At 46.6% G+C, this 24,995-nt stretch overlaps 1 protein-coding gene and 1 non-coding gene across 2 annotated transcripts in view; both read right to left on the reverse strand.

Annotated features, from left to right (window-relative positions):
• The window catches only part of LOC140213997 (phosphate-regulating neutral endopeptidase PHEX-like), a 136,809-nt gene that overhangs the window by 41,636 nt on the left and 70,178 nt on the right, over positions 1–24,995 (reverse strand). The gene's annotated exons all lie outside the window — the stretch shown is intronic.
• LOC140214294 (U2 spliceosomal RNA) lies at positions 986–1,170 on the reverse strand. Its single transcript, XR_011891282.1, has one exon. It is a non-coding gene; the product is annotated as a U2 spliceosomal RNA (small nuclear RNA).

A 24,995-nucleotide genomic window follows, 5' to 3' on the forward strand; every position in this document is an offset into this window, starting at 1 on the left:
TGTTCGTGATGCACCGTACTTCAAGGTCTGCCAGTGCATGTAATTATAATTTGCAGAATGAATACAAATAGGCCGCCCAATGAAGCTGATTTCAAGCGCGTTTTCTTTGTTTTTCTTCTACGCGGTGCAGTTTTCAACAGTACTTTAATTTAGGCGAGTTGATTCACGGCTACCTATTCATAGCTTGCGAGCATCGAATGGAACAAAGTATTTAATGCATGAGCGGGAAGCACCTAGATGCCTATTACTGTGTTCCTTCGTATTCTATTTGACTACGTCGCGCAGAACTGCTACAGTTCTAATCACTTTGCACCGATTCTGTATGCATTGGAAATCGCATGTCTTGATGTAGGGTAGCTTTTTGTTTCCATACGTTATCCATGAAATGTATGAATATTGTGATGGTCGAAAAAAAAGGTGAGAAGCACCAGGTATATGTTATTTTCACACATAGGTAACGTTTCAAAACAGCAAAATTACCATTAGAATTTTTGCGTGCCAAAGCCACGGTGTCATTATGAGGCACGCTGCAGTGGGAGGTTCCGAATTAGTCTTGAGCACTTGAGGTTCCTTAGCATGCGCCCAATGAATTATACGGGCGTATTGTTTTCCATTTCTCTCCAATCAAAATAAGGTAGACGCGGTCGAAATAAAAACCGACACCTTGAAATCAACAGCGGGACGCCTTAAACACTTGGCTAACGCGACAGTTAGTGCGAGATACTGAACTTATCGGACTATACTATGGCCATTTGATAGCGTAATCAAGGCCTCAGATATACGGCACATGGGTGATTAAGTGGTGGAGATAGAATCTAACAGCTGCTGGAGAATACGGAGCAACAGTAACTTCTGTGAATTCATTCGACACGTCTGAAGTATGCCACCACCAATGCCGAATGTTTTTACAGCGAAGGTGTATGTGGCTAGGTTCTGTTGAAAATGCATCCGTGGGCGAGAGCCGTGTAGATCGGCAATTCCTCCCCATACGTGGGCCGATCACGAAGATAGTGCAATAGCGGCCTGACCTATGGCTGAGGTGCGGCGGGCTTCAAGCACTCTGCCAACATGCAAAAAATAAGTATGATATCTCAGGTCCAAATATAACCCGTAACAGGTATTATGGTGATAAGAGTGGATACTACACGTTGACTTGAGTCGGCCAAGTCTACGTCCACACCGCTCTCTGTATGTCGGCGTTCCAAGCGTTTACCTACCTCCTTTTCTTTCTTTCGGCTCTCCCGTGGTGGCGGTCCCGTAAGCGTACTGCGCGCCGGGATCGCAGGTGCAACGAAATGCGAACCGTCAATGTGGCCCCGATCCCGCACACTTGGAACGTTTCACCGGGGCAATGGCCAGGTTTCACAGGGAATTTTTGGGGAACCAATATTGTGTGGCCTTTGTTGCGTATGACCGGTTGTGGCTTTCAGCTGACCTCAAAACCATTACTGCACTGCGAGACATTCACCAACGCACGATCGCCTTGGCTAAGCTGAAGCAGTATGTGCCCTCCGGGTGTGGTGAGGTGCATGTCTGTTCTACGCGCCGGGATTCATTAGTAAAAGATGTCGGGACGCGCTTAGCTACAATACATTGGTTGTATACCCCCCAGTGCCTCATCAGCTTCCGAGGTTCAACATAGAGGAGGAGCGGCTAGTGGCGCCTCGCCTTCCATTCATGTGCGCACGGCGTTCGACGCACGGCAATGGATAATTCGCAATTCGCCATACACAGCTTCGCTAGACATCCACCTCCACAAAGTGCAATGGCACTGAATTTTTCGAGGTAGTCGGACAGACCAAAGTAGAATTTTTGAAGAATAGGGCGGTCGCGAGATCGAATCTCGGCAACAGCGGCCGAGTGTCGATGGGGGCGAAATGTGAAAACACCAGTGTACTTAGAGTTAGGTGCACGTTAAACAACTACAGGTGGTGCGAATTTCCAGAGTCCCTTACTACGGCGTGCCTCATATTCAGATCATGGTTTTGGCACATAAAACTTCATAATTAAAAAGGAATACGGCACTTCAGACGTCATACTATGAAAAGATAATAACGCTGAAAAGATAATAACGTTGTGCCTTAAAACAGGAGGAAATAGTCGAAGGTCGTGGTATCATCCCGTAGGCTTGCTTACTTAAGCGTAACTTCGTCTAAAGGCTGCCGGGGATCCATATCATCATGACCACAATCTTATCGCCGTCCTTGTACAGGCCGCAGGTTAAAGAACTTGAGGTAGTCAAAATTATTCGGGAGTCCACCAATATGGCGCGCCTCGTAATTAGCTTATGGTTCCGGCACGTAAAACTCCATAATGTTATTGAAATTATTGCACAGTCAAGTTATTTATAAATCACGTTTGACGGTGCTGTCATGCCTCAGTTATATGTTTTTATTAGGAAAAGCTTTCATTCTACGACTTGTTACGTCCGCCAATGTGCTTCAGTTCCTAATATTGCTCTCATAATGCGTTGAGAATCGGTCCGGTCCTGCGCATGGCCACGTTCAGCGTCGGTCTGCTTATTGTGTCACTGATAGCGTAAGCATACAAGATGTTTACGATGTTGTTAAGGAGTACATGGGGGGTTTACTTGAACTTGATCAAACGGCCGTTTTAAAAGGGCTACAGGCCATGAGGGAACAGCAGGTTGCCGTGGGGGCATTGTGGTAAGGTTTGTAGGGGCACGACCAACGCCTCCAGAGTCAGTGAAGAAGGAGACGGCCCACGTGCCTGTAGCGCCAGAAGAGAACACGCTAACTCGCTGGGCCTGAGGGCCGCGATATCGGCCGCTCCTGAGATCCCGCGACACCATGGCTGGCCGGCCTAAATAAACATCGGCCACAGTGACTACCTCTTCGCGCTGCCTCCCACAGGTCTCCTTAGCAGAGTCATTATGCTAGAGGGCGACGTGCTTACCATAAAGCACAATGAATGCTTCAGCACCAAGGAAGGTCAGTTAATTGGCACAACTTCCCGGGATATGGCTCAGATAAAGCCATCGCTCCAAGTTGCAAATAACAGAACGAGAGGAAACAACCATTTAATGTTTAGTATGTCTCACTCTGCGAACTAGAGTGGGAATAAGATAGAGGAAAACGAGGGCGCCCGATCTTTGCATCTACCTCTTCTGGTGTAGTGTCCCATTTGCCAAATTTCGCGCATTTAGAAATCAGTCGTTAGAATGAACCAACTAGCCCCTCAAAACATTCTAATAAAATGAAGTTCCTTTTTGCAGTGAAATCTCTGTGTATCTTTTTCTACTCAAGAAATTTTGCGCGCTCATGGGCTTTCCCGCCCACAAGAATAAAAGAAGTCCTTTGTTTGGGAACTCTTGCTTCATTGAAGGCAATGGCGTCTGCTGACATGTGGCCCTAAGTGCAAGGGAACCACTTTCGTCATCAAAGAAGGTTTCACCCATGACGTGGGTCACGAACATTGTAAAATGCCGTAAATGGTTACTTTCACTGGATAGCGCTCGCATTCGCATAAACCTATATTGTAATCTTACATATTAATCTAGAATTATTAACGTGCAACGGTTGTCGGCGATTGCAATGCAATTAGTCCTGCATACTGCCTCCGAAAGTGGAAGCCTAGTGATCACACACGGTAGTTTCATACGAGCACCTACTAGACATTTTTATCAGAATGTTTTCTGCTCCCCGCTCCGCTCACGTACACGCGCTCCTTCGGAGCAGTAGGACGGAAAATCAATCGGCTTTACCTTTGCGCTCAACACGTGCGGCGAGCATGAAGTATCTCACTACGGCCCCTTATGGTAGAATACGGGACTACTGCAAATATTATATGGTATATTCAAGTTCATGAGTTGCATGCGGTGTATTTTTGCTCATAGTAGCAATTTATGTAACGACGGTCGTCAAAGAAGGCACTTCCTTTGTTACTTGTGAACAGGTGTGCAGTGTGACATAATGCGTTGAGGCGGCGAAGTAGCAGTCAAGACGCTTCAGTTGCCCCTTGTTTTCTCTTCAACAAGTTATGATCGTAACTAGTGTCAAATACTCTAAGCTTCTCCTCAGCTCATTAGCAAACCAACGGTGGTGGCGCAGCCATTTTCCATTTTCGTTGGTCTCGATTGCCACGCTTGGGCGTTCCGGCTGACGGGCGGTCTAGTGGAACGAAGACGCCTCACCGCTGACGCGCTCACGGCTTCGACATCGGCGCATGCGCACTTGTGCCTCCAATCGCAGGAGGAGTGGCGCGAGGCGCCAGGAATCAATGTTTACACCAACCTACTGCGGGTAAGACAAATGCGTGGCTGCCATTCGTGAAGCGCTCGTGCAGTTGCCGCAGCTTTGCATCGAAGGGCATCTGAACAGGCTCAAGCATGGCTCCCTCTGAAGCCCGTCAAGCCTGCGTGTTCTGTTCGAGAGATTTTTCATAAATTACCATGTCACCCTAGCAGCAGGCCAGCCTAAATTGATGTGCCACATGCAACCGCCAGTGGTTTGAGCCCTTAATCCCAATACACTTTTAATCGACTCCAATAAACATTTGAAACAACGTGCCCAAACAATGCAGGCTCTCTCCGTATGCAGATGTGCAAAAATATGAAATTTTCATCGTTTATTGCCACTTACAAACCAATGCACCATCTAGTAAACTTAGAGGTCTTGGCCAGTATAAGATACCGATTCTAATTGATCTATTATATTTCTTTCTCATCATCCATCGTTCACGAGCAGCATATCACAGTGATAAAGTCCCACTGCCCGCGCAATAGCGGACAAAGGGAATGAGTGGATTAGACTACTTCCGTTCTCCCTGCCTTTAATTGCGAAAAAGCGTATCGCACTGGATGATTTTCTGTGGGCGTTCGCTTCCGTCGTGACGTTATATTTTGGTAACAAAAACCATGGTTTACAGCTTGATGGAGGAGCTGATTGAGCGTTATACAATGCATACAACTTACCTCATTCTTAATCTCAATATGGTAGGTGTCGCTTGTAACAAATAAATAGTCGAGAATATCCGGCATATTTTCGCCCAACAAAGCTATGCATTCACTCCAGTTACGGCCCCTCGTCGTACTTTGAGTCAGGTCATTTGAAATGGCCTCTTCAGTGCCCATATTTGCATATGGAATGTAAGGGAGCATTGCAAGGAATCCTGCGTAGTTGTACAGATTGTTCCTAGAAAATTTAAAAAAAAGTCACATGCTTCTGGATTTCATGTCGACAGCGCTATACCAGTCCTGACCACTGTACTGTGATCACTCTTGTTGTTAAGGCTCCTACCGTTGCATCAGTTTCAAAGGACTTCGAAGATTTTAGGGTGGCTTTTGCAAAAAAAGAAAAGCAGCTGCCATTAATAACACGTTCGAATTTGTGAAGGTTGCAGTGACTGGATGCAATCACGAGAGTGTCTATAAGCTGAAAGCTGAGGTTGACGATACGAAAGAAGTCACGAATTTCATGAGCAAAGAATCTGAAGCAACGGAATCAGAAAAGAGCAGCCTTGCAGCTGACCTTCTCAACCTTACAGCTGAGAAGATTGGTCAGTCGGAACGGTACTTCGCCTGAAGAATCTATAAATAAGAGTTCCAACACCGCAAAGTGAAAGCTGCAGAAAGATTGTTGAGTTTCTTGGCAATAAAGACACTTCGCACAGAGCACAACACGTGATGCAATTAACACGAACATTATTGTTCTTTTCTGTTCGCGTGACAAGCGCACCGAGTTTTTAAAGAAAGCTCTCAAGGCACGCCCCAAGACTGTTTACCTCGTTCTCTGGAGCACAAGAAAAGTGTGCTTTCAATCACGATCGCCTGACTCCGGGCAATAGCTGCTCTTTTCTAAGGCGCTTACCTTTAAAAATCAAATCTGTGGACCAACAACTGCGTTGTCAAGAAAAAAAACCCTGGATGATGATGCCCACAAAATCGCCTGTGTCGTTCTATACGTATTCAACGTTTAAGCTTGTGTGTGGCGATAGAATTTGAAAAATAAAGAAATCACTTATTTTCTTCCGAGTGACATTATTATTCTTTTTCCACAGATTAGCGGGTTTTCTTTCATATCTTTTGCTTGTTGTCTTCCTAAGAACCATGACTCAATTGCTACTCTAATGAGCTCCCCTAATCATGAGTTCTCTGTTATTTGTTGCACTTCAACTTGGCTACCACCGGTAACGGTGATTGTATGTTTTCCCTGGTTATTCTAGTGAATGTTGTCATGTAATCAGTGATTCTCATGGTGGCTCAATCATTTTTGTCTCGAACAGTTCTCTGTAGAAGAGACGCAATGATTTAATTTGAATGTCGCGCTATGCGAACCTGTTTGGCTCGAAATTGATACGCCAGCACATTGTCAGACTCAACGAAAAATTATTTTTGCTACTGTCTATCGCTCGCCTTCTGATCCCACCATTTTTTGTAAAGCTCTTACTCGCTTACTTGGCAAATCTAGTGCTGAGCGCCAAAATGTATTAATCATGGGTGATATGAATATTAATTTACTTGATCCCTCTAGCTTTACTAATCTTGAGTACATGACTTATATTTATAGCTATGGGTTTTAATCGCTATTATCCGTAACAACACGCTGTACTAATCATGGGCCACAGTCATTAATTGATTATTTCCTCATGAACTTCGATAACACCACTGACGCAGGTGTGATGGAGAGCGATATAACCGGCCACTTCCCCGTTTTATTATACTTTGAAGGGCCTATCATTCAGAGCAGCGCATTACTTCAGAAGGCTATTCTTAATTCGGATGAATACTTTCCGCTCACTGAAGATGCGGATTGGTCGCGTATATATGCTGCTAATGAACAAGAGGAGGCGTTGAATATGTTCTACGATGTTATTTATTCAGCAAAGGAGCTTTAAAAACATTGCAATCATCTAACAGACGCTACACTTCCCCACGCTGTCATTGGTTGTACAGCTTACTCACACGATCCCTTCTCAAGAAATATAACTTGCATAAGTAGACCAAACGGCAACCATTCAAAGAAAACAAAAGTCGCGCTACCAGAGGTACTCTAACACGTTATCGTTGTGCCTGAAGAATGCTTAAGAAAGTTAATACGTACATGAACCTCAACTCTGTAAAAATGATGCAAAGTGAAACTGGCAGCTCCTAAACGAATTTTTCAATTCTATCAAGTCACGCAGCAAAGTAACGTCTGTTCGTGTGAGCAACAATATCCTCACCATGGCCAGTGATAAAGCCAATGCTTTTAAGGTTCACTTCTAGTTTCACCGTCACGCCCTCTTTCAGCTAGGTACCTCCGTTTACCAATCGCTTTTTCTTTTTCCTACTTGTGCCTAGAGGTATGTTCAGTCATTTCAGAATTAAAAGCTACCGCACCTGGTATAGAGAGCGTTCGCTCAAAGGACTTTGTTGCCCTTGTTCTTAGTCACATTTTTAACCACTCCTTTAAAACTGCTGTCCTGCCCGAAAAATTTAAGTTGGCCAATGTAGTGCCCGTTCTTTAAGAAAAATGATCAATATAACAGCCATAATTATAGGCATATATTCGTGTTCCTTTCCTCGATAAAACCTTGGAATATCTAAGTATCGCTATCTAAATACTTTAGTAAATTTAACATAATCTTTGCATGTCAGTTCTGCTTCAGCGCTGGTCTGTCCACTGATACTGCAAAGGCATGTTTCATTGACAAAGTTAGATCATTCAAGGATAAGTGTGACATCGCAGGATCTATCGTTCTTACTTTTCAAAAGCATTTGAAAGAAATGGCCATTTAATTATTTTTTTGTAAATTATTGCACTGTGAGATAACTGGTTCTGCATTGACCATATTTTTAAATCACCTATTTTTACATCTCCCAGAGAAGGGTTTCGTGAAACATTATTCTGTATTTTTATTTTCTGAGGACAATATTGATTCTCACCAACACTCACGACTTTTAGTGAATCTTTGAAAGCGGCGACGTAAGTTTTACTAAACATTTAATTGTATTAACGCGAAAATTATAATTCGTGCGAGCTTTCTAATGTTTCCTTTGTGGCTCCATTTCAATTTTACGAGGAATGTATAATACCGACCCACCAGACGCTATTACAAATGCTACTTATTTCACAAAATGAAACTATTTTTGTTCGTAATACGTGGCATGTTACCAATAATTGGATCGGTTTCTTTAGTTATGACGACATGCGGAGAGCAGATGATGTATTAGTTAGCGTGAAAACCAAGCTTTTAGTCTGGTTGCATATGTCAGTCTTCTATCGCTGATTAGCGTCATTGTATAAACAATAGGGCAGCTTTCGGAAGACTCACAAACGCCTGCCTCTATCTGACTTCACCTGTGATAGCTGCTCTTCTTCGTAGCCGCAAAAATTAATTAGAAAAGTAGGTCTCGTCCTGTCACATCTCACGCGGAGAATGAAATATTAGAGATATTTTATCGGTAATATTGAGATCACTTCCTTTTTTCAGACCATGAAAGACGGCACCAACTAAGGCAAATGTTGCACGTAGATTGACACCACAGTATATTTTAATGCGTCGGTGATGTGTAACGCTCTCAACTTCTAATCCTAACGCTATTTCTTAATAATTCTACGCCTAGCACAGGCTAGCTCTTACAGTATGCTAAAACAATTAACTCTCAGCATCTATAGCACGATATCACATAGAGTTGACTGGCGTGCAGACGCCCTAACCCATCACCTATTACAGATACGTATAGCGTATGTCACAAAATAAACTGTCTACTAGAGTCGCGCACAAAAGACCATGCAATATGCAAAGTGATGCTTACGGATTTGCAGTGGCTAAAAATGTACTTAATTCCTCGTATTCGTTGAAAACTTCGAACGTATAATTATCAGGCAATGTGATGTTAACCTTTGTAAATTTTTTATTGACTAAGTCAGATATAGGAATCTAGAAAGAAAAAAATATATTTGTTATTTCTCAAACGGCCCACGCCGTTCACTAATAACCCAATAAAATAACATTCCAACAACATCCTCACTAAATCGTTAGCGACTACATCGTTAGCGATCCAATAATAGAAGGTCATTTCATGTCAGAATGTGTAGACCTGCATGAGAAAATAATGAAGTACGTAAGTACAGATTACTGAAGCAATATATTGAGAGCCATGTGAAATAATAAAAATTTCCACGAACACTGTCATGCCCTTGTACACTTCATAAACTTATGAAACTTTCGTAGTGAGACAAAAATGTGTCCTAAAAGAAAAACATTAAATAAATACAGCTTAAGACAAGGCTGTTTTTGCATGCTTACTTGCCTTGTCAATTCGGCCTTTTTCACAATTTATTCAGTGGTTACATGTTTTTACGGATATGAAGGGCAAAAAAAAGGTCCCCTAATCAAAGACTGCCCTTGAACTTTCAGACAAGGTTGGACAACGAGACGACCGACTATGTCGGGATCGGAATAGCGTAAACAGAGGTATAGAACCAATATCAGAATAAATATCAGAGGGAAAAAGTTTAACGGAAAACGCATTAACATAGAAATGACGGTAGGATAGCATGGTTGCATATTCTATTTCATCTACGCGTTAAGATATACTAGTGAATTACGTCGACAGGAACAATCTAATGACCTAATAAGTGCAACAACAAAAAATCACCGCCGATTACTATACTGCCTAATACGAACTTTGAGCGGATCACTATGCTTGCTCACATTTCGCAATATTTCGGCTGGCGTGTACAATCTGTCTCGTTCGGCACGTTGGAAACAACGAAGCGAAAGCTGGCGCGAGTGCCTTGCTAATTACGAGAGCATGAGTGCCAGAATGTGGGTGATGTGACGCGCGACTCACAGCAACCGCCGCAGACAGACATCCGCGAACGCAGCGCTTGTTTCTATATATAACATTGGTGGGCGCGCTCACGGCATGCCTTATTGATGGCGTCATCGGTGAACAGACGACGCGCACTGCTCTTGCGCCATCTCGCAGCAATTATTGCCGCAGAACATGTCATGCACGTCTCTACGCTTTTCTGTTCCCTCTTTCCCCATAACCTCCTCCTCCACTTTCCTCTTCGTGCTTTCGTTGCCATCGTCGTCCTTCATGTTCAGCTGCGCTCCGCGTTTGCTCTTTCATCCTTGGCTGTGCTCATTCGCTCGGTTAAGCCCAGGGACGCCGAGTGATTCCTACGTTCAACGCAGGAACCGAAGAGCGGAACTATAACATTGCGGTTACGTCTCTATTCGAGGATGCAGGTGACGCGCAAGCATACGTAGCTATAGAGCACACTAAGCTATAAGGGCTCGGTGCACCCAGACAGCTAGGCTCTCTCCGCATCACAGATCACTTTCATGATAGGATTCGTGCGGCCGCGCCATACGCAGCAGCCAGCGGAGTCGTCGCTGTCGGCGGCGTTGGCCGTGAGCGATAAACCCCGGGAGGTACTTTAAGAATAAAAAACAACTTGCAAGATGGGCTGGTTGGGAATCGAACCAAGGTCTCCAGAGTGTGAGACGGAGACGCTACCACTCAGCCACGAGTTTTTTTTTTCTTTATTGTCGCTGCTTCATAGCGGTACAAAAGCGCCTCTAGTGAATGCGTTGTTGCCATAGAAACGTGCCGTAGAAAGTTATACTGCGGTGTATATCGGTAAATATAGGCCTGTAACTTACAGAAGTCGCAGTCACACGAGTAGCGAAGTACGTTTCCGCTACATTTCTTCTCCGCTCTGCGCACACGCAGAGCCATCTTGCAGCAAACACAGAAGACCCCCTCTTTGCAATGTGCGGCGCTGCCCCGACACGTGGCGCGCCCCTCGCCCGCTTCTCCCTTTCGGTCCGTGTGGGGACCGGTGCGGGCATGCCCCACTACCCTTGCGTTTGATAAGTTTTCTCGCTCTCTCCCCTTCCAACTTCCAGCGTGCGTCACTCGAACTCTTGTGTTCAGGCGACGCGGCTCCTCTTTCCGCACACAGCGCGATTCCTAGGTGCAGCGTCCGATGCGGGACGCCTCTGACGTGATCGCAGCGCCGTAGCGCGTCTGGTGGGAAAGCGTCCCCTGCGATGTGTACCGAGCTGCTTCCGAGGAGTCATGTGTCTGCGCGGTGCTCCCAAGCGAGATAGAAGATGATTCCATCGAGGCGTCAGCCCCATGATTGCGTCGGCCTTCATGGCGCGTCGCGGCCTGGATGTCCGTGCCGACCACGACGTTTGGCTGGCGTAGATTGTTTCTCCCTCCGAGACACCGAGTTCTTTGGTTCGTTCCACTTGCTCAGGCGCACGTTTCGTTGCCGCGCTGAACGCTGCATTGCTCGGCACTCACCGCGTGATTGGTGGGTGCAAAGTCCGATGCGGGGCGCCTCGTAAGTGATCGCTGCGCCGTAGCGCATTGTCTTACACTCCTTGGGGGGTCGACGGGAACGCTATCGCGTTCCGCTCTTGAAGGCGAAGCTTAAGCGTCCTCAATTTTTTTTTTTTACTTTTTGAAACAACGTGCCATTATTTCGCAATATTGGAGGCGCCTCCAGGACGCCAAAGCGGCAACGAGGACACCAAAGCTACAACACGCACTGGTCCGTAGATTGTGGCTCCCAGAGGCCTGCGCGTGCCAAGGGGTGTTCGCATAAAAAAATGGCTGTCTGCGACAGCGCACAGTCAATTTCTTATGCGAACACGCCCTGGCACGCTTCGGCTTCCATGGCCCCAACCCACGGGCAGCCCTGCATCCAGCTTTCATCCCCCCGCTACGCATTGGGTAGCGGGGGGATGAAAGCCTGCTTTATTATAACCTCAGGTGGTCTTCTCAGGCCTCGTATCTCGGTTATATGTGCCCTCCTGGAGGAGTGCGTGTAAAGAATGCAACGTATCATCGCAACGAAAAAGGCGACCGGCAACTTATACTACACAAGTCAAAAATTTGCCCCTTCAGACACTGCGATCATCAAGTCCGTGCCCACTGCTTCACCGCGCGGGCCGCCAGCGGCGGAGCGAAAACAAACTCCACCACACTCCGCCATGCCGGTATGTCTAGAGGACAAACGTATACAACACGCGCTTAGAAACCTCCTCCGTAGTAAATCCGTAAGGCCTAGACAGAGTTACATATTCAAGGAGCAAAGGCCCACAGATTTTCTCTCTCGCACCCGCTCTTACTCGCGCCTGAGCAGAAACGTCGAACGCCGCGAGAAACGCCCCGCCCCGCTGTACCTGCTAGCAATTGTAGAGAGTCAACGCGGTACGCCCCTAGCGCACGCAGAACCCGTAGCAGCTGCTAGAGGCGGCCAACACAGAACGTGTCCACCTACCGTTCTCCTCCGTGACGCTGCGCCTCCTTTCTCATTCCTCTCTGCGCTAAAAGCCAGCTAGTGTTTCCTCTAGGTGCTGTTGCTTTGACGCGCGCTCCTTCGTACTTCCCCGGTGGATGATTGTCTTCTCTACCTCCAGGCGTCTTCTTCCTCCAGCGCTCGCTTGCTTTGAAGCGACAGCCATAGTTTTGCCGATTTGACAGACGGGGCATGTACCAGTACGCTTGCGCTTGACACATTATTGTCAAACTAACCAAACTGAACCTGGTCATCATAACCAGGACGATTATTGTAAGCAGAAAGATGTGGGAAATTAGCATATAGTTGGCGTTAGTCCTAGTACGTCTAACTAGAATATTGACATTGTTCCTTCCTCCCTCCGAAGGCCGTCGGCCTGACATTAGCCCTGTTAGTGCTAGCGCACTATCTCATCACAGGTTTTCGTCATTGACGCCACCTTATGTAACGGGGAATCGACGGCGTGTTGCTGTGAAACGCCGCTAAACCAGGTGCTGCCACAAGGTTGAGAAAACGGAAGGCTAAACTGACTCATTTGGTTTCTATTGCCCTGAGGTAATCAGTGCCACTCGCAAGCGGTATGTTTAGGTGTCAATAAAGGCAAAGTGAAACTTTACGCATAATGCAAAGGTGCCGATACAATAGCTTGCACAACAATATTGCCACTAGGTCTTATATCGTTTCGTCGGCTATCGGTTCAAGTAAATATTCGCAGGTAGGCGCGAGTACTAAGCTTTGGAGGAATCAGCCGCATTAGGCGGGCTTAGTAGCGTTACGGGAATGAATTAGCGATGACTACAGACTTTGCTTTTACTTCTCAGTTGACATTACTTGCGGCTTATCCTTCTCGCAGGCCGCAACTCCGGCTTGACTTCGATGCTTGTCGCAACATGAGTAGCGACACTATGATTGCTACCGAAATTTTTCGGCCGTCGCTCATACCTTGCAAGCAGCTGCCTCGCTTTTGTCATGCGGTAAATATTTCAGTAAAGTAGCTTTAGACTGCCATCTGGAAGCCTCCAGAATAGATGGTGGATCGAAAGTGACATCAAGCAAGTAACTTCGTCAAAAATTTGTAAGCTAGTAACGTCGCTTGTATCTACAATAAAAAATGCACTTACTGATACTTTAAAATCCAGTATAAGCTTTTCTCGGTGCAGGAAACTATAATGACTGATAGCGGATCATGTTTATGGCCTCACAGACCTGCGTGCGCGTCAAGAACGCAAAAATTTCCAGATGAATTTTAGGGACTAGAAATCACGTTGTTACGCGTCTACGACCACGTTTGCACGACCTGTTTAGATTGAGAAAAGGTGGCCGAAAAAGATTATTTACACGCGCCAATGTTCCCCTCCCACTGGTAACTTTTCCAATGCTGGTTAGGGGCATGAAAGAAAAAAATGTACTTGTAAAAAATCAAAACACAGAAGCAAGGAGGAAATAAGGTTCCAGAGTACATTGCCTTTTTCAAAGAGGCTTAAGCTGCACTACGGTGACGAATTCAGGTAGTGCGCGGCACCGCTATGGTAGCGTAATGAAGTCGGGCGTTATGCAGTACGTTGCACCAATGTATCGGATTATCTTTTGTTTTCGGGAATAACGTCGGAGTACCTTTTCACGAAGCTCACGCCGGCGCATTGGTGTGCAAATATAAACAAGGTTAACGGGCTCATATTTCACATAGCTTGGTCGAAGATTGCAGGGTTGGCTGTCAATCGTTTTCTGGTGCTTGATGCGCAGGCGAACGTGTTGTTGGGCCTCTACGGTGCGCCGGAAGTAGTCAGTGACGTCGAAGTAGTCTTAACCGCTAACGTTCGGTAGCACGATGTCAAGCGTGGTTGCGGCGTTCCTTCCGTGAGGCAGTTTGAATACCGTTATCGGCGTTTTTTATCGCCCCATCATATTGTAGACGACGTTACGTACGGAAAAACCCCATCCCACGTCTTCTGTTCCTCGCTGACGTTCATTGTAAATATGCCTGGTTTGGTTTTCTTTAGCTGCTTCATGAGGCCATTCGTCTGCGGGTCATAGGCAGGTGTTCTGCAGTGACTTGTGCAGCTGTATTGCGGGATTGCTTAAGTAAACCCTTCTTCGGTCGGTGACGAGTTCGTAGGGAACACCACGTCGAAGCAGCATATAGAAGCACGAAGTTTTTTTTGCGTTAGGATTCTTTGTGTTGTTCGCGAACTTTCCGTCCATGGTCGAATAGCTAGCGCATCACGCTGCTGTGCTGAGATAACAGGGTTCGAAACTAACCTACGCATCGATTTTGGCCACTGACTATACTCCATTGTGCACATACGCACCTCTCTTCAACAAATCCCTTCACGGTGACGTAAGTGACAGTAGATGGGGCGCTGGGTATGTACTGCTGTTCAATTAAACTTTTTCTCGGTGACTTGGAGCACTGGTTATGTGCTACTCGCTCTGCCCTGGTCTTCAGCGAACCTCTATGATGCCAACTTCGGTCACAAAAGTGTCACCGAACGTCTTTGACGCCAACTCATATAGGTAGGTATGTGGCACCGGAAATGCACCGTCTGTAAAATGACGAGAAATGATCCCTAACTTTTCCGATGCTAAGAGCAATCGCACCCTTCGCAAGGATTGCTCAATGACAGAAGCCCAACGCATTAGCAGGCTGCACCACACATGCAACTGGTATGTGTCCCTTTTCAATGAACGCCTTTCACGTGAACGCTTTAGCAAGCTGCGCCATGATTGCAGTGGGTATGTACCATTTTTGAATGGACCGCTCGCCAGCTTTGGTCGCTGGGTATGTGCCACTGAATGTGCGGCAAGCGAGGGAACAATTCTAAGCGTCCCAAGGCGCAGGCGAACCACGCTTCTAGTCTCGGAGGCAACGCGCGCGTATCTCGGCAATGCCACATGATGGCGCAGCCTGTCCAGAAAGAAGCGCCACAGAGGAGACCGGTTGTCACGTGACTAGTTTCTCAGCGTTCACATTCACCAGTTCGCCATGCATTTTGGACGCCACGTGCAGGCTCCGTGGCGGCGGCGCTCTCTGGCGCCGGTGTCTTATGAAAGCGCGAAGAAAATGCGGAAAAAGTACAAACATGCATAAATCAGTACAACAGAAGCAAACATAGTGCACTTCAATATTTCAATCATTTTACGTGTCGGATTAAAAAAACTTTCTCATACTAAATTTCAGAGTGCAGATTTCTTAAAGGCGTGTTTCAACGTTCAATTTTCTTATCCATGGTTGCGCTTTCGACTAAGCAGTCTCAAAACTTACATTACGCCCAGACGGGAATATGTTCTCACAAGACTTTCCTAACTTGCGGCCAGCGCTAGATATTGTCAAAGAGATTGGTCATACGTAGCGGTGCTATGCTTTGTTAAGTATGCGAAACCAGCATTAGACTTTTAGCTCAGCGGGTTTACGTTTCGCTCCGCTCGCGGTTTCCACCGTTGCGCCAGCGGAGCGGCTCGCGAAAAAAGAATTTTAGCCCGGCGGATCACTCACCCGCTCGAGCGGGGCGCTCTGCTTCCCCACCTAGTGGTCCGAATAGGAGTTACTGAGAAATGAATTTGAATTACGCTTGCTTTTATAATGCAAGAAATATTGACTAAAGATATATTACATGTTCTCAGTACATTATTTGTTAATAATATACTGAGTACTAATCTACGGGTCAGCGCCGCAGTCGCTGTCGTCGATGCAGAACTGCCGGCACTCATGTTCGCGGCTGCCATCTTGCATTTCCTATACAAGCCTGCGCGCGCTTACGCACGCTCGCGCGCTGCGTATACCCTCCGCTGGGGAGTGCTTTCCAGCGGGCATAAACGCTGCTCCGTGAAACCGCTGGCCGCCTCGGCGTTGTGCGCATGCGCAGTCGTGTCTCCTCTCGCCCGCTCCGCTTCGCTGGCCGTAAACCCGCTGGGCTAAAGCTTTCTATTCATTGCGGAAATTTTGACTTCGCGATGTGTTCTTTTATGCATTGATGGTTTCAAGGTAAAAAACATAATAATCAAGAACGGAACATTTATAGCATTCCTCAAATTAGTCATCTATAAACAAAAATCGAACAAGGAAAGAAAACATTTAACTCCCTAAGCACAATGTTGCAGCAACGAGTGTTGTGGTGTCGAACCATCGTTGTTTCTTCATATAGTTGAAGTCATTATTGGCTCCAATGCATGACTCACAGTGGGATATTTTGCTTCCAGCGCAGATATATTGTAGGTATTAAAATCATAAGCTTCGGCAAATTGATTCGCCATCTGCGAAATATTACAAGCATAAAATGTGGTATAAAATATAAAATATAAAATAAAATATAAAATATAAAAGTATAAAATGTGGCCTCCTCCCGGCACTCAGTCGGGAGGAGGCCGTAATCCTAAGACAAATACAGACCGCGTCACTCCTCGCCCCCGCAATGCTGCACGTGCTTCACCCAGAGCTCTATCCGAGTGGGCTGTGTGGTGTTTGTGCAGCGGGTCCGGCGGACCAATGGCACATCATGTGGGACTGTGCCAGGTTCCCGACGGCAGCTAACTCCAGGACTTACCCGCCAGAACTTCGAAGTGCACTGCAGTCTACAGACAAGGACTCACAACTATGGGCCGTCCAGCTGGCCCGGGGTGCGCTCGAAAAGCACAAGCCTCGTGACCCACTACAAACGGGCCCAACGGGGCTAGTGCAGAGTAGAGTATAACCCCGGGTCGACGCTTGGCCAGCGTCACGACTCGTTAAATCGTCGTTTGCCGGCACTTTATTAAAGTTATTCTTATCCTTATCCTTTAAAGATACTTTCAAAAGAACAAAAACATAAACAGCCACGCGGTATTTTGTAAAACACATGCACCATAATCTGGATGTTTAAGTCATTCAACTGATGTAATCGTTACTCGCGAAGGGACAAATACACTTATTCAAGGCATCTGCATCTGCTTGCTTTAGTATAAGCTGTTCTGAAGCCGTCATCATTGTCCAAAAGATCGGTAACAATGTCCCCACTACTGAATTATGAAATAAGAAATTGCTCGATTACGTTTACAACTTGGCACTCTCGCGTCATTGCACAAGTACAAACTGATCACGTCTAGAATTTGCTTCAATACCTTAGTACTTATGGTTTATTTTTCATTTGAGAATTCTTAAACAACACAAATGTATTTAAATTAGTTTTGGAAGGAATATTAAGGAAACTGAGCAGAAATTGATTGCAACGGAAAAGAATAGCCACACAATTCCGGAAAAGCATGGTTTTTTTAATGATACGATTGAACAGCTATATTTGTTGCAGCGGCGAAGTTTAAGCATACCTTGATGTTTCATAGCGTAATTGCGCAAACAAAAGTGCCGTTAAACAGCGCATTGGTAATTACATTACAGGGGTGCCTATTCATATAAAGCGATTCATTATACGTGTTTTGTATTCCGCAGCGCGACAGTGGGGTGGAAGGCAACCGCGATCCTCTTCTTTCACCGCCACCGCAGGCAGAATGGATGAGAGGGCGGCGAGAGAACCAAAGTGCTGTCCTTTTCGAGTCCCTCACCTCAAAAGTTAAGTGTGTTCTAAGAGCCCTTCATACGTATTTAAATATAAAACAAGAAACTTTATACGTTTGCGTTTGATGTCACTTGACCAAAAAGGCCGCTTGAGAACTAAATACTCGTGGAGTGCAAATAATACCACTTGCAAACGCGTATGAACCTAAAATGTGTGGCGCGGTGACATCAGCTGATCAGTGATAATTGTGGAGGTGAAAATGGCGAGAGAATGCTCAGGTGCGCATGTGACGCGGGAGCATCTGTGGTTCGTCAGGTTCAGTGAGCGCTCAGCGCTAAAAGCTAACAGTAGCTCCCCATTCTCTGCATAACTATTCGCTTTATTAACAGAAATATTCACTTGAACGCGCGTACCTGCAGCAGTGAGGATATTTGCCGTTAGGATATTCAACTAGCACATCTGGGCCGTGGCACAAAGAGCTCCGCAGTAGTACAGAGCTCCAGTAGTAAAGCCGACTTGCCACACGTGTGTTCTCTTCAGCGGCGTACGTCAATGCCTGATTGGAAGGGCGACTTTGATACCTCTCTCCCACATTCGCCACTCGGAGAGAGGTTGAGAGAGTGGTGGTGGAAGTGGAATATTGCCTTGCCGAGTACTCCACCAGAGCATTTACAGGTTCAAAAACACCACATTTATCGCGCGATAGCTCATGCATCTCGGTGTGCACACGGCGTAGAACGCACCCAAAAACTCCGTCGCCCAAAAACACGTCATCTTTGTTATGATACTTTAGTCAGATGAACTCCAGACACTGCCATATTGTTGAAATAACCAATTAAAGCTTTTGGTACTCAGCTTTCAGCAACTTCGAACACGTGGCCGTAAGGATCAGGAAATATAAACGAACCTGCCACGTAGCAGAACCCTACAGGGCAAGCACAGCGAGCCGACTCGCCTAGCTGCTAAGTGGAATTAACTGCTAGCAATTACATTAAAGGGCCCATCTCATATTCATATAATTGGCTCAAAATTAAACGCGTGTGGGTTATGGTGACCTTAGTTGAAGTTCAAAAGACACAAACCTTTTAGAGTACCGTTTAAGTCGAGATACTTTGACCGACGAGCCAGACTACATTGCAGAGGCAAATGAACAAAAATAATTCCTAGATAAGCTAACACGAAAGAAATAGGTCGTTTTGAAGTAAAGCGCAATATACTTCTGGGCCTGATGTTTTTGCAACGACAAGATGTTCTTGCAATGAAGATAACCTATTGGTCATGCATCAAATTATAGCTCCTTCTGCCTTGCGAAATACGTGCACATATAGCATACTATAAGAGTACGTTTGAGGTAAAAGCCTTGTCATGCGCAAACTCTCTCTGAACGTGCTACAGCATCACTTGTAATGACCCTCACTTTACACGCATAGATGCCACTAGAGTAAAAATTTACGGTCGCAAGTTCCAAAGCCGTCAGGCAGCACTGGGGAAAGTACATCCAGCTGTCAAGTGCCCAATCACATTGGGTATCAATTTTTAACACTGTAGTACCAGTAACCTTCTTTTTAATGTGAATAATTATTGCTGCTTCCAGCAACTTTGCAGTCACGCAGTCCAATTTCTGAAAATCGCCGTTCTTGACTCCGACGATGTGATTTATCTTGCATTGATTCCTTGCGCAATACCTTCCTGATCACGTGCTGTGTTGCCGCCGCCATGTGCCCTAGCATTCTTATGGCAATCATCGTAGTTGTGCTGTCGTTAGCGTGCCGACGTGTTGTCGTTACAACGAGTGCTAATCTTAGGCACGCACGTAACGCCAACACAATTTCCAAGCCCAGCTGAAGCAGCTCGGCCCGCTGCTCTTACAATGCTTGCTACAACATTGATTCCCACACAGTTTGGGATCAGAAGAGATATTAAGGCGTGACTAAGCTACACTTGGAGATGCAGTGTTTCGCAAACCATGAATCTGCAAATTTCCTTCTGTAATGTGTGCGGGTGGGCGGGTTTACCGCTGGCGCTGGGTCCAAGCTCCACAAGTAGTGTACAGGATAGCTCACTAGCCCCAGATGAGGACGCTCAGGCCATGCTGTAGCTAACGCTATTCTGCTGGTTTCCCTCCTCTACTAAAGAAACACGCTGTTGTGCTTGCACAACACCTAGTTTGGTGAAGATAACATGCAGCCACTTCACCTCATGAAGCGGTGGTCCAACCGTCAGGGTGAACAGGAAAGCCTGCAAACGCTTTGCTGTGAACATGAAAGGTTTGCGCAGAAAACACTCTCATAGAGACAGACACGCAGGGCCGTCTTGAAAGCCAGCAAAACGCTAAGAGCGCTTCTGTGTGCTATGGAAACGAAAGCTGTCACGCTCTCCTTTAGCGCCTCAAAGCTTTCAAACAAAACCACAGAGACTAGAGTGCCCGTTCCGCGGTAGTCAAGTGACCCGAATACGGATATGACACGACAGACATGACCCGCATACGGATACTGAGATACGGCTGTCGCCTAGATTGACGAAGTGTTTGCCGCGTGCATATGTTCGACAACTACTTCGGGCCTCCCCTACGACTTGCCAGTGAACGTGTCTAGTGGGAAAGCACATTAAAAATACGCCAGGAGAAAGACATCGTCATTCTTCCGTCATAGTACATTGTTTTGGCACCAATGTGTCCGTAGCTTCCTTGCGTTATCCGCGCGACGTCTCAAACCCCACATGCGTTTGCTGACCTTCTTTCTACCGCAACTAAAACTTTGACCAGTTCAGCAATATCTCTCAATACCATTTACTACTCACTCGCTAAATTTCGCGACACAATTCGTGTTAGTGGCACTCTATGCCTCCTATTGTTTATAGCTCTGAAACGGAAGTGTCGAAACATATTCTGCCGTGGGTTTAGCCGCATTGTCTGTGCATCTGTTACTTGTGTTGGAGTACATGTGCAGCCTTTCCTACTGGACTGCTCTTTGGTGCCGCCCTTCTTATCCTTGGATGTGCATACAGAGAGGAACTAACGCAGTATGCACAGCAGTCGTGCCGACTCTTTTCGACGTTTGCATTTTAGCCGCCATTAAATTTCACACATGCGTACCATCCAGTTCGCGGAAATATTGGGGGCCACTACTTCAGGCGAGACCATTTCTCAGTGGTGTCTGGTGTGTTTTGCCATTCGAGATGCTCACATTTTCGAGCTCGACAAGTGTTTCCGTCCTGCCACTTTTTACGACCGGATTCAGTTGCGAGAAACTTCAAACCTGCTGCCAGCTACAGTATTGTTTCTTATTTCCACGAATGAGCCGAAGTGGGTGCAGGAAGCTCACTCACATAGGTAAGAGCTTCCTTGGTAAACCCTCTACTTAGGACAAGGGGTTTATGTTGTTGAGGTGCAGTTGAGCTGCATGGCGCTCCCCCCACCGTAAAATGCGAAAATTACAATGTGCTAGAATTGCTGTTTCACATGAGGTGGTTCCGTGACCAACCTGGAGCATGGCAAGTAGTTGTTGTTTGCCTTCTACATATTCTCCTGTTAAAACTGCACTAAGAGGAACCCATGCCGGGGAATATGGGTTGAGTCAGGACGTACGCTCGGCTTTCCAAGTGGTTCCGGACGCGAAATATGTATCGCAACATGAAGCCTACTTTTCCGCCCGGCACGTCCTGCGAAACCCGTAAGCTATCCTCATCCACCCCATCATAAGTAAAAGGCATACTGCGCACTCAGTCACATTTTCAGGTCATTGGCGTGGGTCACCGAGGCTTATTTCCTAAATATAGTGAAGGCTTCAGAGATTGTTACGATACTGCGAACATTACGACCACGACGACGTTAGTCATTGTGAGGAAGGAGACGGCGGTGAGCTCTTAGCATAGACTATCCTCTTTTATGGCTTTTATGTTCTGTGTCAATGTTGCTTTTCTTTAGTCATGCACTAGTGTAGATTGTCTTTGCCAACTTTAGAAATAAAGTTGCGACGTCGGTCGGTGAGGAGCTGCCGAGGGGCACTGTGGTTAACGATTGCGCCCTCTAGGAGGAAGTCAGTGAGATCGGTTGCACAGCTTATCGGCAAAGCCTACGTGATTGCGTATTGGGTTGGTTTATGAGCAATCCACATATTTCCCCATACCGATGTAGGAAAAGGGCATAAAGAATGAACGCCTACACGAAAGAATGGTTCACATTGTACGTCAAATGATAGAAAGGTAGGCAGCGGGGAGTGTAGTGGGCTGTTTTCGTCGTTCACAAAGGTCGTATGCAGCGATATAGCAACAGACATCGCGGTCAGTACCAGGCGAAGGTAACCGCCGACGAACGCGGTCTAATGTCCTTGACACGCCAAGGTGACGGGCACTTGGCACAACACAAAACTGGGCGAGAACAGTCGCTCGTAGATGAGCAGCAACAATCAACAGTTGGTCAGGGCTCTCAGGGCACATGTTTTAGCTGTACGATATGCCGGAGTACATTCCAAATATGCAAAGGGAAGGGTCTGGCGATGTGGTAGTAAGCCACTTGAAGTTCTCGTTAAAAGGCGTCCAGGCATTGTTTTGCTCCAATGTCGCGGAAAGGAGTTAGGGAGAGAACGCTGACAAGCATGCTGACTGCAGAAACGCCAGGTAGGCTGACAGTATAGCGTGACAAGCAGTCTGCATCTTGATATAACTGGCTGGTCTTGTGTACAAATGAGCGATTGCATTCTTGAGGTCGCAGAGATTAGCGCCTAAGGCTCCCAGAAAGTTCATTTAGAAATGAAAGGCACCACAGAACGTTATGTGCAATGATAACTGCAAATGCTCGGTCGTAGAAATAGGACCGAAATTTTCCCACCTGCCGAAACTAGAGCCAGGCGTTCGCATTCATGCCTGCGCTAAGCAGGAGAAAGAAAGTGATTCAGATAGCCAATAATTCGTTCTTGTTTTTGTTGTTTCTGGGCCAAAATAGTGCCTATACCGTGGCTACTGGCATCGGTAGTGACTTTTGTTTGTGCTGACACATCAAGGTGGGGGAGCGAGAAGGGGACGAAGGTGGTAAGCAGCTTGATCAGCTCGGTGAACGCATGAGCTTTCCGAGGGCCTCAAATGAAGGTAACGCCTATCCTGATGAGCTGTTCATGTGGGCACGCAACGTTGGCAAAGTTCTCTGCGAATTTCTCTGGCGCACGTTAGCACGGCTAAGTCCTTCACTCCCCATATATTACCTGGATCAAGGTGTACACCAGGAGAACCAACGAGATGTCCGAGCACATAATTTTTGCGATAACCGCAGTGGCGTTTGGCAGGACCGATACTACGGGAGTTTCAGACACTTGAAAGGACACCCACTCATTAAGGATTTCACGGTGTGGGACCGCATGGATGGTTATTTTTTTACCGCAGTGGTGGTGGCATGGTAGAGCATGTGCGTCGCATGCGGGTAGTGCTAGGTACAAATCGAGTGGTGCTGGAAACGCACGGCTTTTATCTGCCGGGTAGAGCTATCAGGCATGATCTGGAACACGGTCGTTTATGCGGACCCTTATCTCAAAAAGGGGACCTGTAGAGACTGTCAAAAGTTCCTGGGCGCACTTTTTTCCACTGCAGCATCCGTGAAACAGTCGAGCATTCACCGCTGCTATGGGTGGCAGATGAGTGCTGCCGCCGGACACCTACCATTAGGCTGGGTTCAAGCGTGCTACCGGCCTTGTTCTCGTTAACAAAGGGAGTTCCAGACTCCTGCAAGGAACACCCACCTATTGGGAAGGTGTCCTCACAGGACCGCCATAGGCGTTTGTTCACATGACCGGATTTATGATAATTTTCCAAACATTCAGTCATATGAGTAATACCAGCACAGTGCGAAGCCTTTTCACACGAGTGCCTATTAGTGAAGAGGGCACAGCAAAAATACTGCCATCGCCCAAACTTCTTTTCTCTCAGGCGGCCAGTGTAGTGGTGGCCCTGATCCAGCAGAACCAGAATATACCGGGTAGCGCCGTTCGGGCCTTCCTGCAGCGCTTCAGCGGGACCTGAGGGTAAACACAGCGCATCAGGTTGCAGCAGCCAGACAATCCAGAGCTACTGTAGCGTGGGCTTTCGTCGATAGGCCTTGCGGAAGCGTAGCCGAGGCTTTTGGCGTTTTAAAACACCGGTGTTCGTATACATATGGCTTCCACAGTTGAGGAATTTTTAAAATCTAACAGGTGAAAGGCATCATTTGCAACGAAATAATGACATGCACTAACTCATCAGCTTCCGACATCCTCGGATACACCATTCGGCACAGAGTGAGCACGTCGTGTACGTAATGTGGGACTGGGACTTAGTGCATGTCCGGACACGCGAGGCGAGGTCTTTTTGGGTGGCACGCTGATATCCAACATTGCTGCCAGGCAAATTCTTCACCTTTCCTTTACACACCTTCCAGCTAGTCAGTTCCTCCTCGTGGGCCTCAAACCAGACGATTGCAGTTCCCGCGAGGTAAAATATCAGTTTACCTAGCATTATTATCTGGTGGCGGTGATTGCTTGCGCTCGTCCGTTTGTATAGTTGAAGCCAATCTTCAAGATCGGTGTTGTGAAGGCCGGAGAAGATTCTTTGGTCAAGCGGTTTTGCCAGAATCACGGTGGGTGAGGTTTGCGACGTGCCTGAAGCCCTCTAACCTTGAGCTGATATTAACGACGCAGACAAGGAGCGGCGGCTGCACAATTTCGTCTTGCTCATCAGCCCGCAACATCCACCGACATCCACCAAATAACCATAAAATATATTTAAAGAATATTCACAATAACTCTACCGGCTGACGCGATGGAACTTAGCTGGCGAAGCCACGAGCAATGTCTTCTTTTGATGAATTTGAATGTCTCCTTCATCAACCTGTTGGAATATGTAGGTTCATCAATTTCGATGCCATATTATATTACTGAAACATCGTCCTCAAGGAGAGGGAATTAATTCTCGTAATATCTATCATATCTGGGGGACTGTACTAGACCAATCGCATGATGTACCCACAACTGTCTGCCTTTGTGTTTTCCAGTTCCCGGGACACTTTTTTGGCCCGGTTTCTACTACAGTGAACGTTGCTGCAGCATAGGGGGTTCCAGCAAGTACACACGTGAGCACAAATAAAAGGAACGGACATCAGAACGCTTTTACGATTCCTTTTACTTGTGCTCGCGTCTGTACTTGCTGGAGCCCCCTGTACTGTCACCATGCATGTACTAGCTGAACATACTACGCTACTGAACGTCATTAGTGGCTG

The sequence above is a fragment of the Dermacentor andersoni genome, chromosome 11, assembly GCF_023375885.2.
Source record: "Dermacentor andersoni chromosome 11, qqDerAnde1_hic_scaffold, whole genome shotgun sequence".
NCBI classification, from domain to species: domain Eukaryota; kingdom Metazoa; phylum Arthropoda; class Arachnida; order Ixodida; family Ixodidae; genus Dermacentor; species Dermacentor andersoni.